Genomic DNA, 20,895 nt, shown 5'->3' on the forward strand with positions numbered 1-20,895 from the left:
GACACTAAGGGATTTAGCACATGCAGTCTGTGTAGAATTACCTTTTGCTGATAATTTTGTTCTGCACAAAAATATGTTTCTTGGTTAGGGGTGGAATCACTGCAGTGTTCCAGGCAAGTCCTCTCCTCCCATTTTCAGAATAACTAGCACAGGAAAGCACGAAAATTGTATCTAGTTCCTAAAATATGCAGCGAAAAAACTTATCACCCTAAAAATGCACATAGAGAAGTAAATTACAAGTATGAATAGTGCTAAGTAGTCATAGCTCACTGGCCCCAAAAGCAGACTGTCCTGGCTCTTCTGTCACACAGGCTACATAACATAATCAGAGCTGGTGATCCTGTGTTTTTCTCAATCTTTTATGACTTTTCTATTGGTCATTGATTTGTAATCTGACAGCCAGAAACATGAACCATACAATGAATAAAACTTAAAAATAATTCCAATTAATGAGTCTCCATGCACTTTCACAATATGCTTTTAGCTATTTTCATGCTTCTAAGCAAACAGCTGTGTATCCTGCATGCAGCACATTTCAGGACCAATCCAGCTCCACAAGAAGTTAGTGGGAGTCTGTCTGCCTGTCTCCTTTTGGAGAGATGGACTTGGACTGATAAAGCTGTGAGAAACATTGGGGAAACCTTTGGGAACGCTTACTCAGAATTACTTAATGAGTCAGGATGAAAATACACAATCCCTCTGGTATTCCCTAATCCTTCGTGTTTTCAATAACACTGAATGTCAAGATATTGGAGACCAGAATTTATCCCCTAAACCCTAAACCATACCCACAGCGAGACCAAGCATTGGGGGCTCTGATCTCTTCACATTATTCATCTCAACGCTGTGCCAAGGAGACCAAAATTCTGGGGGTTGAGGAGTGAGACCACTCGTGGATCCTCCCCCTTTTGCTCCCCAATACTCCCAGGCATGGCATCCCAGGTGGCACAGATCACCAGTTTGTGAACCTGAACTATCCAGTGTGAATGGTCTTCTGCCTTCTCAGGCTACACTCTAACTCCTGGTACTTTCAAATATACAACCTCTCACCATTCCTGCTTTGAAAGCCTGGGAATGTGTATGAATCCAAAATCTTGACAGTCCAAAGATGTATGAACACACTTTCAACATCTTTTCCTTTCGTCTTTAAAGCATCACGTTTTTTTTTTCCTCCAGGGTTAACGGTCTTGGATTGTAATTTTGGGTTGGGTTTGTTTTTTTTTAACCTTCTCCCATGAATTCTCCCATGAAAATGGCAACTTTATGACTGCCTGTCACTCCTATTGGAGCTTGACCGTCTGCTGCAGTGTCTGACTGGTGGCTGACCCACTTGGCATCCTTAAATCATGCAGCAGGGACTTCTGAAATAACAAATCAGGGCCTCATTTGCTTGACAGCCCCTGGTTGTGACTGAACCATCACAGTGTGGCATGGCAAGAAAAATGCTACTTTATATTTGAACCATCTGGAAGCAAGGACTTCAACAGACGTGAACGAAAGTTTTCTTTAAAAAGAAACATGTGAGTCACTCCACACAGTTGATCTTTCAAAATAGTGCCCTGAGTAGGAAATCACAACCACTATGCTTTGCAAATCTTGAAGAAAGTAAGAAGAGGTAAGAAAAAAATGAAGTAAATTGAGGATGAGTAACGAAGGAGCCCAATAAAAAAAAAAGGATGTAATTCTGCCATAAATAGATAATGCTAATTTCTTAAGTATAATTCTTATATTTAAGAATAAAGGACATTCATCCAAGTGCAAAGAGTCATAAAAACTAGTAAGATTTTCATTAAAACCAGACTAAGGTTGTCTTTGTGTCAAGCCCTTTACACTGCATAAAATTAAATGAATTTCAGCAACTTTAAAGCTCCTAATTTTTTCTTTTTTTGTTCTGGGGCCATTTAGTAATCCAGCATCATTGCAACTGTTTCTTGTTTTTACAAACACAAAGCCAAACCCCTAAAGGAGAAATTCTTAGAAACAATTTTCCAGTATTAATTTTTACCTGAATATTCAGTTTTCTGGATTTACTCTGTGTGCAGGAGTGGGTGGGCTCCTTTTTGTTGTTGTTGTTGCACAGTGTATGGAAGAAGAGACATGGAGCTTCGAATTTATGCTACACTCAGAAAGAAGTGAGGGGAAACAGAGTTAGTTGCCTGAATCCTATGTTTTCAAAGGGAGTACAAATGTCAGCCAAATTTTTAAAGATTTGCATTATCAACAATGATTATCAATCTTTTCTTTTATGTCCTGCTAGAAGTGACTGCAGGAGGGTGGGTGAAATATGCCAGGGATCCTGTTCTCACATCCCAGCTCTGGGATCAAACGGATATTTCACCTTCTAAAGTGATTCCACTTCCCAGACGAAGTTGCATTGTCTGGGAGCACCACAGGCTATGGTGTGGCCTGTAGAAGTTTCTCTCAATGTTGGCAAGTCTTCAGGTTTCCCATCCAGGTTTTTTTTGTTATTGTTGTTGTTGTTTTTTCCACATTGCCTTCATTTGACTCCAGTTGGCACAACAATAGATTAGAGGCATCCCGTTTAGCCTCACAAATCCTAATAGCCATAAGGATTGTATTTAATTAAGTGACTCCCACCTCAGCAGAACGAGACTGCTTTGACTACATTACCATGATAATCAACAATTAAGTTGGCATTTGCCAGCCATAACCACAGATGTCTTCTTTGAAGTGTGGGAGAAACAGCACTAATGTCAAATACCACAGTGTGGGAACACTTGGCATGCAACACCAGCAGAAGGAAATGGAGCTCTTGGCCATGCTCCTGGAAGATACTGTGATGGAAGTGACATAGAGACATAATTAGGAGAATTCATACATCAACAAGCTCTGCACCTGCTTTGCTGTAAGGGTGTTGGGGAAATCACTGTTCTTCAGCTCTTCTGCCGTGGAGGTATCTGAGACAAACACACCCCTGACTCTGATTTTAAGAAGGCTGCTGAGAGGCCTTCCCTTCACTTTGATCTCTACATGTACAATAAGCAGAGCTGCCCCAGCAATGCCTTTGAGCAAAGAACTACCTTTAAATCACAGTCCAGTAGTAGTGCTCATATTTGGTTTGTGCATGTCTTGCTCAGTTCCAGTACAGTAAATTCAATAGGCCTGGAGCTGAACTGCAGCACAGCCATTAATCAAAAACCCTATAAAATTGAGTTCCAGGAATTTATAAATGCATAATACAAATATGAGCTGTTAGATTTTTTTCTGTAAACTCTACATCTCAGTGATGCTTCTTGTCTCCCCAAGCACCAGCCAGCATAGGTTGTTCCTGATTCCTGTCTGCCTCAACATTTTGCCCTGCTTTGTGCCTGCTTTCCAGTTCACAGGCCTTGGGAAGGGTGGAGAGCAAGAAAATTGCCAGCACCGCAAAAGCCTACCTATTTATTTCCATGGGACAAGCAGGCCATGACCCCCTAGTTCTGTGATCAGCTGTTTGCCTAATTTCTGAACTAAGATGACTGCATCCCTCTTACCCACATGCCAGCAGCCTGTCCATGAAACATCAGAAGTTCCGTATAACCCCAAAATCCACCAAAATATTTAGGAATCTCTCACTGACTTTCTCTGGATTGGTCTGTAGGGTTCTAATATCTTTGCTTTCAGTGGGCAGAAAAGAAATAGTACCTTTTGCTTTCTCTGAAGGCAGGTTCTCTCTGTTTGTGCTTTCCTTTTGTATGAAAACTCTCCATTCCTCTCCTTCACTCCTATTCTGTGTTAAACCCCCAGTTTTAGCTGTCATGGATGAAAGTCTGACACTGGAAAGTTTTTCCATTGGTCCCACCTCCTTCTGAGACCACTTGACCTTCTGAAATGCTGCTTGGTGATTATTTTGGAGAGGGCTGAAAATGGAGATCACTGTTTTTGCCTTCCAGGAGTGACCTGCAAAGGAGTTTCCCAGTGAAAGAATTTGTTTTCATGTACTCTGCAATGCTCCGTTGTGCCTTATCCAGACTGTGATGGCATAAGCACATGTTGGTCTCTGACTCAAAAAGTCTTGTCAAGTAGGGAGAGGAGTTTTCTTGTAGGTGTTTGGGGATTTTTTTAGTTTGCTTTTAGTTTGGCACATAAGCACACCTCAGTAATTCATAAGGCACTGAAGATATTCATTGTAGCCCAAGTAAATGGAGCCGATGTTTAATTTTTAATTTTTCATTTTTAAGTGCTGATGCAGAACACAATACTGCACATGCAGTTTACAAGGCTCCCACCACTAGCATTTGGACTCCATTTTAAGCCTATAAATCGTATGCTGAGTATAGTGCTTATTTGGGTCTGTTAAATATTTCCTTCTTGTTTGTTCTTATCAACATCCAGTAATGATATATACATATGTCATGCAAGACAGTAAATATGCAGACATTTCAAGCAAAAGTTCAGTGCCATATCTCTGCTGATTAATGCATAAATGTTTGAAACTAGTATAAAAGCTAGGGCAGTGATAACCTTTAGCAGAGAGCAGAGGAAAGAACACAGCAGATAAATGTGCTCCTATGAAAAGTGCAGCAGCAAAACTCATGTGCCACCCAGCCTCCATTTCAGGGACTCCAGACAATTGTGTTCCCTAGTCCTGTTCATTCCCAGGTGTATTTCACTCAGTCTGAGAGGCAGGAAATTGCATTTTCATCTTTATTCTTCCGCCAGCTGTAAGCTAAACCCATACTTGAAGGCTATAGCAACAAATCCATTAAGTACAGGAATCTCCTGCCACTTTGCTCATCAGTCATTTTAACTCAGTCCTTCTATTTTTCATGGTTGTACCAGATGGAAGAGGAATCTCTCCTACACGATGCAGTTGTGAGAAGCAGCAGGTGAGGCTTTCCACAGTGCTGTTGATTCCAGCACTACCAAAAATTTAAAAATGCAGAGGGACCTCAAGTGCTTCAACCTGAGGACACAACTGAATGATGCAATTGAGAGTAAGAGGTCCTACGATTCAGGAAAATGTCAATGACCTGTTCAGCAACCGTGTCGTAAATTTCCAACCAAATCCTGTTACTAATATAGCCTTGCTACAGAATGAGACCTGCACTTGTACCTCTCTTTCTAAGTGATTGTTTCATGAGGAGAAAATTAGGATATGAGCCGAAACCCCCTGAGCTCAAGTTGCCAGAACAGATTTTTGTCCCTCTTGATGTGACAGTGCAGCAAGATAAGAACTGCTTGGCTGAAGGATCAGGCAAGCACAGAGTGCCCTTCTAACAGCAACAGGAGGCTTAGAAAACATGTAATTTTCATCACTGGAGGCTGCTGAGAACAGGATAAACAGGCATTTATTTACAGGGAAGAGTTTTTGAATACGAGAATGGTAATCTCTTTATTTCCCTTTATGATTCAATGTGATTTTCTTGACCAAATCTTCTACTCCTTGAGATTCCCAGGGCTGCTGCAAGAGGAGAGAGAGGTGTGCTTCATGTACAAAAATGTGTTTGCAAATCTATGGCTAATAGATGACAAAACTTGCACAGAAACACTGTGATATGTTATTTCAAGTTTAGTATTAATGCCTATTCCTGAATTCATTGTCTTTTCAAGCTCACTGGACAGCAAAAGATAACAGGTCCTAGAAAAACCCCTGAAACCTAACCACCAAAACAACTGGCTTAATTTTTTCCTAAACTTTTTTTCTTCCTTTACTTATTTATGCCTCATTGTGTAAGAAAAACCCAGAATATGACACTGATTCTGTACCCATGCTGTGTATGGGCAGAAATCCAGGTTTGCCAGCCTGACAGGGAATACATTTAGCCCTGAGCCTGTCTGTCTCACTAAAATAGTTATTGAGATCTGGTAAACAAAATATGCAACGAGGGTGTCAGAGCTTCCATGAATATTTCTAATGCAACCGCGTATAATTACGATTATCATAAATATCCTGTTTACATAACACCTCAGTGGATCTGCTGGATTCTCTGCAGCCTCTATACATACAGTGCCATGAAATGCAAACATTGCCTCTTCCTAAACAGTCCTTAACAAACATACTGTGAAGTCTGCGTGTGGAGGGAGACATCAGCCAGGAATATCCAAGTCTGGGTTTGTAAGGAAGAGCACGGAATCTTTTATGTCTGCATGAGATACAGTGGTGTAAGAACAGCAGAAAATCTGGTAAGAATCTCACCAATACTTCAAAATTCATAAACAACTGGAGTTGGAAAGGCAAAGCTGGGGTGAGAACTAAGTACATTTTAAAAACACTCACAGGTAACAACACGAACTGTAAGTACCCCCTCCTTGCAGAAAGCCAGCTAAGCACTCTCATAGAAGTCTAGCACATAGCAGGTGTTGAAAATGGAAATGCAATTTCCCAGCTAGGCTGAGATCCAATATTTATGAGCCAAGTCTGTGGAAATAGCAAACTGCCAATAGGGACAGAATAATTTAGCGGAAAATCAAGCAAGTTTTCCACTTCAAGAGAATTTGTCATTCACCTTGTGTCCGATCCTACTCCTACCAGTGTCTGAATGCATTGTCTGGTGCTGAAGCAATCCTACAAGACACTAAAACAAAGAGGTGAACATCCTCGTGGCTAGAGCTGATCAGAGCTACGTAGGTATTTGGCAGAGCCGAGTGATGCATGGCTGAGAAAGAGAAAAAAAACCCCACACACCTGACAGGGAAACCAACCTGCTGACTTGCAGCAGCACCACTCACATTTCCTAGGCAGGGTTTTAAATCCAGATGAAATGTTGCATTCACATTTTGACAATGTCAGATATGCTTAGAAACTTCTATCATGTTTGGGTGGAAATCGTTCACAAGCAACAAAAGCTGCTCTGAGATCTCTGGAGCATGGAAATGCGACCCTTGCACTTTGGGACCGAGGTCAGGACCAGAACTGCAGAAGCAGAATGGCTCTGGAGAAGCAGGTCTTGGACACACCTCCTGCCCAGTCAAAATCCGAGGCACCTGGATTTTCCCTGTAGTTATAAGGGGAAGAATTGATAACTGCCAGACAGAGGGATCTGTGCCTGTCAACACTCCTAACTCAAAAGTCAACTCCCAAATTTGCTTGAGAATTTCCTGTCTCCTTCTGATAAGGCTCCTGTCTCCTTTTGGCAGACTCTCTACACTGAACTGCCAAGCTATGCATGACAAGCCATGTTTCATGGGTATTTGCACAAATTTGGAAACTGGTGGCACCACCACACATGGCCCAGATATCACTGGATCAATGCAGAGCATTAAGGTGTGGGGAACTGAATGAATATGTCAAAAATATTCAAATATTCGGTGAATTCCCCTTTTTCCTTCTGTCTGAAGCTTACTTTGTTACAAGACTGGGGATGAGTCTGGGCTCAGGCTGAGCTCTTGGAAAAACAGGCCCTAAGTGGAAGAGCTCGAAGCTGGGTCTCTGTAAGGGTGAAATCCAGCCTTTGAGAACTAGTATAAGTGAATTATGGTGGCCCTGCCACTGCCCCAGTGTGTTTGCTATTCAGGCAGACATGCCAAATAACCTCCACGAAGCAACTGCTTTTTTTGAGCTGGAACTTATTCCTGGACAGTTTGTTGTAAGCACTTGGTCAGAGCCACAGCAAGACACTTTGGAGCCTGTTTTGGCAACCCTTCACCCTCATTTCCCTCTTCTTTGAGTTCCTACCAGCTGCTGCCAGCAAAGATTCCTGCATCTCCAAAGATCTGCAGGGTCTCCTCTTGGAAAAGGGGAACAGCTCTGCCACATGTCCCTTTTGGTGCTTGGTCCTGATCTCCTTATTCCTTGCTTGGCTGAATATTCCAAAATGACAGGCTGTACTGCTAAATGGGTGGAATGGGTTTGTCCCATCCTCTCCTAGACACTTCACTTCCAAGAAGTCCCCATTCAGATAACTCTTTTTACAAATTTACAATAACCACCCTCAGATCAAAGCCCGAAATTCCCTTAAAAGTGCAGGAGCTTGAAGGAGTGATTATGGAAAGCAAAGCAAAACAAAAAGGGGGACTGAACACTGGCAAAATTATTTTCTTCTTTTCTCTCAAACTGTACTTAATTTTTTTAAAGCAGATGCATTGCCTATAACCTGAAACTACATAGGCCAACATAAAAGGAATTTTTATGTGTAAATAGAAATGTGGTTTGTATCAATGTGTCCATGAAATTTATATTGTGGTGCTTTAAGAGACGGAGGCCAAAGACAGCTTTGTGCCTGATCTGTGAAAAATGAGGTTTTTTCACCTGAAGTAGCTCAGAAATGTTCTGTTCATCTGAGGAAATCGGGTTATACCCCAAGAGCTGAGTGTATAAATGGAAAAATATAAAGAAGTTGACTTGCTCCCCGAAACAAAAGAAACAAGAATGAATGAATGAGTGAGTGGATAAACAACTGAATGGATGTCAGAGGGCTGTGCTGGGGTTTAGCAATGTGTTACTAATAAGAGCCAGTGGAGGAGTATTTAAATGTGCAGTACCTGGGTTCTAGCAATGCATTACTAATTACAGCTCAAGGAATCTTCCTTAAAGCATTCATTCAAACTGGTTTGGGTGTGAATTCATTATGACACAGGCAGACCACTGCCTCACAAATTCTCACCCGACATATTTGCAGTTCAGGGGTTCAAAATGAAAACACTAATCCCAGTGAGTTGATCCTAGTACAACCTGACAATTCAAACACACACGGTAAAGCTGGTCCAATTCTTTTTAAAGAATTTTTTTATGTGGTGAGCACTAGCTGTCTGTCACCTGGTATCTTCAGTGCATGACTCGAAGATTCTCACCCAATAAAAAGGCAGGACCTTTTTCTTTGGGGAAAAGTCCCCATGTACCCATGCCCAGTGAGAAGGGCTGCATTTTTCTGATGCACACCCTTCTACAACCAGGTGATGAAAGGAATTTACTCACTTAAAGCTCCGTGCGAGTGCAAGTTCCAGCTTGCTGTGGGTGAAAGAGCCTGAGAGCTTTGGTCCCACTTTTCTCCAAAAGCATGATTATAACTTTCAGGGACTGCTGATCCCTCTGAAACAGCTGGACTGATCAGCAAGTCATGTAATTGCATTCCTTTTCCAATATCAGGGCCTCACTATAAACCTTTGAGTTCGCTGGGTTCACAGAGGCACTAAATAGGAGGACTCTACAAACTGGGCTGTCAGCACTGAAGATCACAGGTTTACACTGGGAACAAGTGCTTCCCTCACTGCAATGAGCAATAAATGAAATTAAACAGGACAACAGATTGATCTTCCTTCTGAACTGGAAAGAAAAGCTCTATTTGCATTATTTCAGGTCAGGTAACCATCAGAACACAAAGAAATAGAAATAAGGTGTGTCTGCTTTTCCAGAATTCCCAAACAAGAGACAGTCTGGTCTGACGCCCAATTGCTTCTAAATAATTGTTAAAAATTAGGTATGATAGCAAAATAAATATGAAAATATTTGTTGGAACAGAAATATTCTTTAGCCATGCAGTTATTGCTTTAGAATTGCGGTTGTTCAGCCTGGAGAAGAGAAGGCTTTGGGGTGACCTCATTGTGGCCTTCCAGTGCCTGAAGGGAGTCCACAGGAAAGATGGAGAGAGACTCTTGGCAAGGGCCTGGAGTGACAGGACAAGGGGCAATGGCTTCACACTGACAGAGAGGAGGGTTAGATGGGATATCAGGAAGAAATTGTTCCCTGTGAGGGTGGGGAGGCCCTGGCACAGGTTGCCCAGAGAAGCTGTGGCTGCCCCATTCCTGGAAGTGTTCCAGGCCAGGTTGGATGGGGCAACCTGGGATAGTGGAAGGTGTCCCTGCCCTCGGCAGGGGGTTGGGACTGGATGATCTTTAAGGTCCCTTCCTTTTATCTTGATTTAAATTCACATTTTAGGCTGTAGATTAAAGTTTGGCATTTTTTTGTTGTTGGGGTTTATTATTATTTTTTTACATGATGAAATACTTTTATTGCAAGGAAATTAGATACTACCAAGAGAAAAAGAAATAAGGTTGAAGAAATGCTGACACAAGTTTGATTGAGAAGGAGGAATTCTGAGGTGAAGACACAACCATTCCACTAAATCTCTACAAACATTGAGGAGGGAACATAGCAAGGGTCAGAGTTACTAAAAGTCTTTTATGAAATGGGAAGGCAAGTAAGCAAAACTGTTAAATCATCATCTGATTAAGTAGATGGAGATGTAGTGCAGAAGTCTGATAAAGCAATTTATCTGTGCCTCTAAAGAACTTCGAAAAAAAATTTCAGTCTTTTTGAAAGAGGAATGCAGTGATGCCTTTTCCCTTAATTCCCTTTACTTTGTCTGAATTCTGTGTAGCCCTCACCAAGGCACAGTGTCTTGTCAAAGGAGAAAAATAAGAAAAAGAAGATCATATGTAAAGCCTGAAGAGAAGAAAGAGGATGATGAGAAAATTGAGATGCCAAAGGCCCTCAAAGAGCCTAACCTTTCCTGAAGTCAAAAACCAGAAGGGATTCAAACAAGAATTTGCTTTCTCAAAAAGACAAGGAATGCATTGAAAAAGGACATAAGCAGCAATAATTGTGTCTTTTTTTCTTGGGGGCTTGGTCAGAGGTCATAGATTTACTTCATTATCATTGTATTAGGAGAAGAAGAGCAAGACAGTGGTAAAGAAATTTTGAAAGCTATCAGCATCATATAAAGATTAAAAAAATTTTGGAGAAACCTTTTTTTACACAACATATTTGAGTCTTTTTCAGGAAATCTCAGGGGAGCTTGCAGACCTCATCTACTCAGATGATGCTGGTGCACAGAGGCATCCAACTGAGGGGAATAAAAAAAAGAATATTACAAACTCCTGATCTATGTTTAGACAGAAAAAAAAAAAAAGGAAAAATTGCCAGGTTGCACATCAGAAACAAAACAAATTGCATGTTTTGGAGGAAAAACAGAAGACAACCACAGATGACTGGGTTACCAAACCACAAACCCTTAGGAATATGCAGACACAGGAGATAATTGAAGACTACAGGCAAAATTTGACAAAAGGCAGTCAGAGCCAACTTGTAAAAGAAGCATCAAGGATTGCATTATGCATGGAAAAACAGTACCAGTTTATGCAGCTCCAGCTTTTGGAAAGATTTGTTTTGCAGAAGAGAAGCAAAATTGTTCTGCAAAAGAAGGCAAAAGAGGGCTGAGGGTATTTACCAAGAAACTCAGCTAGTGTGCATGTCTGAAGAAAAGGAATATAAAGAAATATTGATTGGAACTGTTGGATAACTTTATAGAGTCACAGAACCACGGAATGGTTTGGATCATCCAGTTCCACACCCCCTGCCATGGGCAGGGACACCTCCCACTACCCCAGGTTGCTCAGAGCCCCATCCAGCCTGGCCTGGAACACTTCCAGGGATGGGGCAGCCACAGCTTCTCTGGGCAACCTGTGCCAGGGCCTCAGCACACTCACAGCAAAGAATTTCTTCCTAATATCTAACTTAAATTTTGCTTTTCAGTGTGAAGCCATCCTCTCTTGCCCTGTCACTCCAGGTTCCTTATTTGTATTTTTGGGGCTCTGCATTATCAGTATCATTAGTAGGCAGAAGGGAAATTATTTGCTCAAATGTCCTTCAGTAGAAAGCTTAAAGAAGGAATAGCCACTTACATAATAATAAGATTAAAATCAAAGGTGGTGTGAAATCTCATAAATGCAATGTAAATAAAACATAATTAAAACAAGAAAATCTACTCAGATGAAGAACAAGACATCTTCAGTCTTATTCTGTGTACAGTTAGTGCACATCTATATATGTACACATATATACGTGTACACATCTATAATATATATATAAAATTACGTTTACACACATAATTTCAAATACTTAAAGCAAAAAAATCAGTGATTCAGACAATCTCCAGAGACTGAACAGCACTGTAAGGATTTTTGTGCTTCTGATTTCCCACTCGAAGATTTACAGGTGCTACATTTCCATTTCAACCTGTCCAAATTACCAATATATAAATTCAATATAGGATAATATTAAAAGGTTGTGACAGAGCTAATGGACTTTAAGTGGAATCCAGACTGCAGTGTTCAATGGAGGGTAGGAAAGACCAAGACAGACAATTTCCTATGGCATAAGAAGTAAAACTTCCAATTAATTTATTTCCTTTTTCTATCAGAACTGGAGTTTTCAAGATAGTTGAAAAATTAGGTGACAAAATGATACTGAAAAAATGGCTTTGCAAAATCATTTATCTTTAGTGTAATTCAGCCCTTGTTCGGACGAGGTTTTGATGTTGATAATTGACAAAGCTGGGCTGGTGATGAACAAACTTGACACCTGGCTCTTTTCATACTTATCCTTCAGTCTTTCCAGATGGCAGAGTTTACTTCTGTTCCCATCTGTTCCTTTTCAGTAAGAAAAAGAGAGGAAAACCCAAAATTGCTAAAACATTTTATGGCTTTTAGAAGGATCTTTGAGGTTCTTTTCAAGTCCTTTGCTCTGGACCACGTTCCTGTGGAAGGCTGGCGATGGCACATAGGATTATTTGCCACAGATCAAAGGTGGGATGCTGGGTTTTGTTCTTCAGATTTGGTCTGATGTGATTCATCTGGATGAGAATTTCATGGATGGAAAAACTGAAAGAGCTGGAGTCACCTCACTAACACCTTCTTGCAAAAAGGAGAAAACAAGCAAGGAAGCAAACAAACAAACGAGCAGTAGCAGACCATGATTAGATAATTTTTGACAGGTCAGAGCAGAATTTTGGAGAAAGCTGTGCAAGTTCACATTTGGAAAACTGTTTCTATGTTAAGAAAACTCTTTTTTTTTTCTTTTTTGTGCAGAAACAACCACTCTCATTTCCCTGGCTATTGGCAATAGTTTCTCTGTTGAGTTCTCAGGTCTTGACTCTGGTCTAAATTTTCACTGCCTCAAGATGAACTTATTCCTTGGGGGGCCATTAGACTTCTTCCATGTAAGTGGGGTCAGAATTAGGCCTCTGTTAAGTTAGTTATCTCCAGAGCTAGCAACTGGCTGTTCAAGAATATTCAGCAGGAGGTAAATAGAAGCTGATGGATGGGAAAAGACAGAAAAAACTGAAGTGAAATCCATCAATGGAAATCTGCCAGGTAACCAGGAAATAATTTTGGATGCTACTTTGTAGGCTATAAGTTTCCATGTATTGCTAAAAAAAATCAGTTTATCAGGAGAAAATTCAGAAAGCAATTAGAGTAAATGAATCTCCCTAAATAGCCATAAATATTTAGGGTGTTTATGGATAAAAATGAAAATAATCACATTTATGGACCCATCTGAAGGAAGGTTGTGGTACCCATGAGTACTTTGCTCTGGTGAGACCCCACCTGGAATGTTGCATCCAGTTCTGGTGCCCCCAACAGAAGGACGTGGAACTGTTGGAGCAAGTCCAGAGGAAGTCACAAAGTTGATAAGGGTACTGGAGCACCTCCCCTATGGTGACAGGCTGGGAAAGCTGGGGCTGTTCAGCCTGGAGAGAAGAAGGGTGTGGAGACCTCAGAGCACCTTCCAGTGCCTGAAGGGGATACAGGAAATCTGGAGGGAGAGGAACTTTTCATCAGGAACTGTAGTGACAGGACAAGGGGGAATGGCTTCACACTGCAAAGGGAAATTTAGGCTAGATAATAGGAAGAAATTCTTTACTGTGAGGGTGCTGAGGCCCGGGCACAGGTTTCCCAGAGCAGCTGTGGCTGCCCCATCCCTGGAAGTGTTCCAGGCCAGGTTGGATGGGGATCTGAGCACCTGCAGGGTGTCTTTGGGCAATTTGTCCCTGGAGAGCTTTGCACTGCCATCCAAGCAGAACTAAGGTTGGTTATCCTGGTGCAGTTTTGCTAATAGGTTGGAGGATCTGGAAACTCTCCATGAGGGAAGGTGCAGGCATGGTAATTTGTACGGAGTTACATCCCGGAACTCTGTTCAGGTTACAGACACACCAATTATCTCTTGGAGATGGTTCTGAGCTTTTCACAGAATCACAGAATGACTGAGGCTGGAAAAAGGCTCCAAGATCACCAAGTCCAACCTGTGACTGATCACCACCTTGTCACCCAGCCCAGAGCACTGAGTGACAGGTCCAGTAGTCCCTTGGAGACCCCCAGGGATGGGGATTCACCACCTCTCTGGGCAGCCCCTTCCAATGCCTGACCACCTTTCAGTGAAGAAATTCCTCCTGATGTCCAACCTGAACCTCTCCTGGCACAGCTTGAGGCCGTTTCCTCCTGTCCTGTCCCTTGTTCCCTGGGAGCAGAGCCTGATCCCCCCTGGCTGCCCCTCCTGTCAGGGAGTTGTGCAGAGCCAGAAGGTCCCCCCTGAGCCTCCTTTCCTCCAGGCTGAGCCCCCACAGCTCCCTCAGCCACTCCAGACCCTTCCCCAGCTCCGTTCCCTTCCCTGGACAGGCTCCAGCCCCTCAATGTCTTTCTTGTAGTGAGGGCCCCAAAACTGGGCCCAGGACTCAAGATGTGGCCTCACCAGTGCAACCTTTCTTTTGAAAAAGAGCTGTTCTCCAAGAACAGGTTATTTACTAAAATATTTCTGTTACATTCCACAGTGATACCTTTTACTTTCACTTCTTCCTCAAAGAATGCCATCACAAAAAGGTAACCCCTAGAATTTAACTAAGGAAAAAATAAAATTGAAGCCAAACCACTCGTTTAAAATGGTCTCTTGCCAGTTGTCCCACTGCCACCCAGGGCTGTGTTGTTGCTAACAACTTGCCTATGGGAAAGCACTCAATCCTGTAGTAATGAATGGCACTCAAGTTGGATGGGGGATGGTATGAAAATTTTAAGTGGAGTGGTGGAAGCCCAGTCACTTGATGAATTTAAAATTAGACATGACAGAGCTTTGAAGAATATTCTATCTGGCTGCCTGGGATCTTAGAGACACAGACCATATTAGGAGATATTAGACTGTACTAGAGGTGGATTTTGTTGGGTTTAGTTCTCCAGTCCTGAAGAATTTCTCTTTGCCTCCCAAGCCCTGTGAGGTAGAAGCATCATGCCCTTGATTTCTCCAGGTTAATGGGCTTCACTGGCTTTCTCCTTGTAGCTCCAAGTACCAATTCCCTGGTCTCTGGATGGCTGGTGGATGGGTCAACAAGGACACAGGGTTTTGAGCTAGGGAGAAGCCTTTGATGTCCACAGAGACTAAGTTAAAATTTATTAAAACAAGCAGGGGATGCTTGGTTTCTTAGGGGCTGACAAATTCCACTAAAAAATCCCAAAACCAAAACCAACCAACCAACCAACCAAAAAAGTATTTGTTGTAATTTTTCCAATCAAAATATCACTTATCAAATATAGGCTCATTCTCTCTCCTTCTCTGATTTCTATGGCTCAACATACTAAAATGCTTTGGATGTGCATTCATGGTGTAAAAAAATCCCCCAAAACAAACCCCAAGATGTAAATTCAAAGTTACAGTCTCACAAATTTTAGTAGGATTGTCTGGGTGCAACTGAGGGCAGAATTTGACCTGCAATCAGCTGGGTTTCCATGTTTGCCCTGATCCTGTGTAAAGCAGAAATGCATTGGGATCAGTGGAAGTGCTGGTGTCAAACCAGAGACAGGAAAGGCAGAGTCTGAACCAGAGGTGCAAAGAAAGATTGTGGTAAACGAATGAACTCACGCAAGGACAACTAAACCAGTAAGATTTGCTTAATGGTGGTTCAAAAACAGATAGCACTGAAAATTCATCAGCTTTTATTTCAGAGGAATGGGGCAAATGAGAACAACCTATGACAAAAAAAAATGAACAGGAAGATTTCTTACTAGAGGAAAGACAGAAAAAAACATCACTGGACTTTAAAAATATTTCCGTTTCCCCAAAATGCAAACCTTTCCAAGGGAGACCACTCCCTGTCCTAGCAGATGTGAAAAGCAGCTTTAGCTTCCCAGGGCAAGATTTAACTCCATGAAGCTTTTGTTTATTTTTGTTTTGTTTTGGTAAAACGACAACAACTACAAAAACTCCTCCCCAAACTCATCTTGCAGTAGTATTTAGATTGTTTCTCTTTTCTCAGAACTTGTGATGATTTGTCTTTCAAAAGAAAAACTAAACATATTTCCTGAGTGTTTCAGATTTAAAAAGGCAGTTTGAACACAACAAGGGAACACAGAAAGGCAGTTTGAACACAGACATTTTCTCTGAGCAGGGAAAAAAATGCCTCTGCCCAGATTAATTAATGAATACATTTTGTATTAATAAATTAATACTTTGTTCTAAGTACATCTAGAGCCCGTCTAGGAAGAAACACATATTGAGGCAGTATTTCCTAAAGGTGTCCCTGTGGTGTCCCTGTATGATGAGATGGTTGCCATCTCTCTCAGAAAGAGTTTTACCCTGTAAAAATCATAGAAACATAGAATGGTTTGGGTTGGAAGGGACCTCAAAAATCATCTCAGTCTGAAAGAGTTAAAGAGTAAGCCTGAAGAAAAATTATATGGGAGAAGGAATGGGCTGTAGATGGATAGAAAGAATGGAAAGGATAGAAAAAAATGCTATATAGAAGGACAGAGATTTGTTAGAAAAATGGGCAGAAAATAAGAGATTCAGAGGAGAAAAGCCTAAGATAGTATGTCTAGGAGAAACCAATTCAAAGCAACTGCATTAAATGTTAGGGAGGAAGTTGGATAGGTATAATGAAAATTAACTAGCCATGATTTAAACAAGGAATTAGTGCTGGATTTATTAGACAGAAATCCTTTTACGGTAGAAGGGAGACACAAAAGAGAAAAATAGGGAGTGTAAAAAGTCATTGTAATTAGAGAAGGCAGGAAAATAGAGGAAAGAGGTCTCCTGGTTTTGGAACATCACTTTTATTCCTAAATGCTCTAGTGCCACATAGTTTTGGATGAAATTGAGGGAAGTCAGAAAACTAAACAAATATAATTAAGAAATTGAAGAATATGCTTAGAGGAAAAAAATCATATTAACCCTGTAAGACAAGAATGGGCTTAAACAAAGGACAGCTTAAGTCAAATATATGAGGGATATATTAAGTAAACCGTAACAAAGGAGGAAAGTTGCTCAAGATGTTAGGGGATCTAAGTGGGATAACAGGCAAATATGGATAAACAGCAGAGAAAAACCATCCTTTCAGGAAGATTTTTTTATGTTATAGAGTTATCTGCATCATCCATTTGGAAAGTCACTCATGTAAAATCTGACTGTGCAAATTGTTTGAGAAATGAGTGGAGGGAATAGTTTTACCTCTCACAGGAGCTGAAAACATTGAAGTGGGTAAATATTTTCCAACTTTTGAATGTACAAATCCAGGAAAGACCCCTCAGCACATGAAATGACATGTCCCTCTTAACAACTCTGGTTTTGTCTCCCATCAGATTTATGAGGTCTATATTTGACAGCTAAAAGACAAAATATGTTTGGAGCAGAAACCAAATACTGCCCAAATCCCATCTCTTGAGGGGACAGAGGCTGATTTTATTCTTGCAAGTGTGTCCATCTCCTGGGTGAGGCAGAAGTCACAGGAGAGGATGCTGTCTTCAAACTTGTCTAACCACAGAGCTTTTCAAAGGAAGTGGCTGGGCTTAAATTTCACACTCACAACCTGAATTCATGTAGAATACAAAGTACTTCTTCCGTCTGCAGCTCTACAGTTCCCTGCTAGTTACCTCTGACTCTATCGATTTAGACTTTTGGCAAATGCAGATGAATTTTTTGTAAGGCATTGCCTAGAAATATATATTTTTGAATTAACTAGATTCTCACAGGCTAACTCAGCTAATGTAAGATAAAACATGTAAAATCTATAGCAGGGTCAGACTCAAAATACAGGAATTTACTGCTGGAAGGTGTGAAAGAGCAACTGAGAAGAAGCACGTTTATTGCTGTGGTTCCATTATGGGCAACATGCACAGTGGAAGCACAGGCAATGAGGGAGGAGTGCTGCAAATCTTACTCTGTGGGTTGCAATCCTTCCAGAGTGTTTTCATCACCTCTGGTGCAGGTTTTTTAACAGATAACACAAGTGGACTTCACTCTGCAGAATCTGCATGTTGTTACAGCTACGCAAGTGGTGACTCCCTCTGAAGTCACGGGCAGAGTGGCAATGATGCCTGATGGAAACATGGAATACCCTGCCATCCTTCCCATCTGCATCGAAATGCAACCAACTGGCTCCTTCTCTGAGCCAGAGATGACAACCAGCAAGCTCTGTTTGGACATGCACAGACACACAGCCTTCCCCGACACGGCAGCGTCCTCGCTCAAGCACAGCTTCGTCACACGTTCCCTCAGGTGGGAATTCCAACCTCAGAGGCTGAGCTGGAAAAGACCCTTCCTCATGTGTGTGAAGAGGTGGAGAGGAGACAGGCAGGGAAAGATCAGAGAGGGAGGAGTATGTGGTGCTGCTGTGATCTTCCAAGTGCTTGCTGCCCTGAAGGAAAGGGCCACTTTTCCTGGCTTGCTTGTATCGTGTGGAGGAGAAGAGGAGACTCTGAACTGAACTGGATGCTTCAGTGAGGTTTTTCTTTTAATTCCTTGCGAAGTATAATCTCCCTTAAGGCTTCCTGCAGAGGACTCCCCTTCCCTATGGACTTGAGGCTCATGATACAATCAGGAACATAGCTGTGTATGTTCTGTCTAGCACTCATTTCACAACCTTGAAACTACTCCATATCCACCCTTAGCACTTCTCTCTTCACACGCACATCCCATCTGTCCCCTCAGAAAGCGACTGATCCCTGCATCCCCCACTGACAGATGCACAAAGAGTCTCCCACACAGAAACAGCTGCCATCCCCCTCCGTCATCCCTACCCACGCGACTGCTCTTCCCACTGGCTGCTCCTGGATGCCACCAGGAGACACACACACATGGACAGGCAAACATCTGCAAGGACACCCAGGTGCTCCAGCCCCTTGCAAGCAGATTTCTCTGGCTGTGTCATGGCTGCAAAGAGCCCAGGCAGGCATGAATGCCCCACATTCTCCCCACTGAGCACAGCTCACTCGCTCTTGCTTCGTTCCCCTTCCTGCAACAATCCATCAATCCCTTTCTCTTCCCTCAGCCAGCTGACAGGTTGATGGCACTGTTTGATTTTTATTTCCCCAGTGGAGGGAGCAGAGTGGTCAGAGGCCAGGAAAGCACTGGTGGCAGTGGGCTGAGCAGGCTGTGGTGTGTGGTTTCAGCCCAGCTGAATCCCAATGTCTGGGACTGCATCTCCCCCTCATGGACAACTGCTTCACCATCCCCTCCACCCGCAGCCTGCCATGGTGGGAAGTTCACTCCCGCCAGAGGAGAAAGGTGCTTCCCGCAGACTGCAACCAGCTGTGAGCACCGCCAGGAAAAATTATCCAGCTGGAGAGCTTGAACTGGACTCTGCAGTGGGAAACCGGTGTGAAAAACATGACAGCGGGTTCCCAACACCACCTATGGCTGCATGAACACTAATTGCTTATCATTTCACAGGCTGCTTGTTTTATTTTAGCAGGAATTGGTCCTTGCAATGAACAGAAAAAGGATCTATGAACCATGATGCATGGGACTGATGTTATGTAAGGTCTGGGCTCAGAGGCTTCAACTTTAAAGTTTAGAGGTTCTCTGTGATCAGACTGACTTCTTCCAGTGCAAGTCCCACAGGATTATTCACAAGCTTCTCACCAGCCATGGATGGAAACAAGCACTTTCCTACTCAGAGTAGAAGACCCCAAAGTCTTAGGCGAGCCACACAATTTGAAGATGTTTTTAGACCAGATTTGAAGAACAGCTGTTGTCAATAAACGCAATTGTTTTGAAGGGAAATATGTTCCTAGTGCTTCTCTCTGACGCCCAAGATGTATCCTACATTTACAGCCTTCAGCCAACTGTACATTACTCCAGCAGTGCTTCAAGCCATGGAGAAAGCCAGTGCTTTCCTCTTTGCTTTGACTGACATCTGTAGTCCTTCTGTGTGCTTCAACCCAATGGTTGCTCATCCAAAAGCCCTGTTAACTTGTCCCAGAGAAATCTCTCTGCCCCTTTGTGCCAGCAGCAGTATTCAGAGGTTTTAATGCGTGAAAATAAGGTGCATTGGTATGCTTCTGAATGAAGCTGGTTTAAATATTGTAGTTAAACGTACTAGGATTTTCCAAGGATTATTCAGCAGTTCTTCATAAAAGACTTGAAAGAAATCTCTAGAGGAGAGCCTGCCTGCTGTGCAAGTCATGCAGAAGGCAGGTTCATCTAGAGCACGTTGGGTCCTATCGCTACCCACGCACCGAACCATTTTCCCGGTTAGTCATCCTTTCCTACCCTCCTTCTCAATGCAAACATTGCTTTCCTTGCACTCACAAAACTCACCCCTGGTGCCGGCCTTACGTAAGTGATTTCGACATGGAGAGCTGTGCCATGAACGCAGTGGACACGTGATGCTCCCCTCAGCCTCTGATAGCCACCCTGCACGTCAGCACGGCCTCCTGGAAGTCCCTTTGGGACTTCCACATGGGCATTCATCCCATAGAGCAACCCAAGGTCCTTACACGCCCCTCAAGGATTTCAGCTTCTTCCTGGATTGTCCTCATCACCTGCAACTCTTCCAGTCCCATATGCACAGCACTCACTGAACACATTCACCCTGGCCCTCACACAGAAGCAGCATCCCATGTATCCATGCACCTATCATCAAGGGCTGTGTGGATTTACCTGTGCCTCCTGCTTGCTCTGCCCTTGCACTGAACTCCCAATCTGCTCTCCTGGTGCACTGCATGCACATGGGGCCTGCACACTTAGACAGCCTCCCTCACACCAAGAGGCAGATAACAACAGACGGCTTAAGCCATCATAAAATTTTTCTCACTCCTCATCACTCTTCCTTCCCCCATAGGTGGTTTTCCTTCTCCCAGGCCCCACACCCAGGCTTGCAATCCTCACCTGTACTTCCCTCATTTCCTTTGAGCATGCTGTGTGCACGAATCTGTCTTATCAGACACAACTTTTCCCTCCTTTCACCTTCCCTT

The 20,895-nt window shown here is 42.6% G+C and overlaps 1 protein-coding gene across 1 annotated transcript in view; it reads right to left on the bottom strand.

Annotated features, from left to right (window-relative positions):
- Positions 1-20,895, bottom strand: part of NTF3 (neurotrophin 3) — a 47,208-nt gene that overhangs the window by 22,457 nt on the left and 3,856 nt on the right. The window lies entirely within an intron of this gene.

The sequence above is a fragment of the Corvus moneduloides genome, chromosome 4, assembly GCF_009650955.1.
Source record: "Corvus moneduloides isolate bCorMon1 chromosome 4, bCorMon1.pri, whole genome shotgun sequence".
Lineage (NCBI taxonomy): Eukaryota > Metazoa > Chordata > Aves > Passeriformes > Corvidae > Corvus > Corvus moneduloides.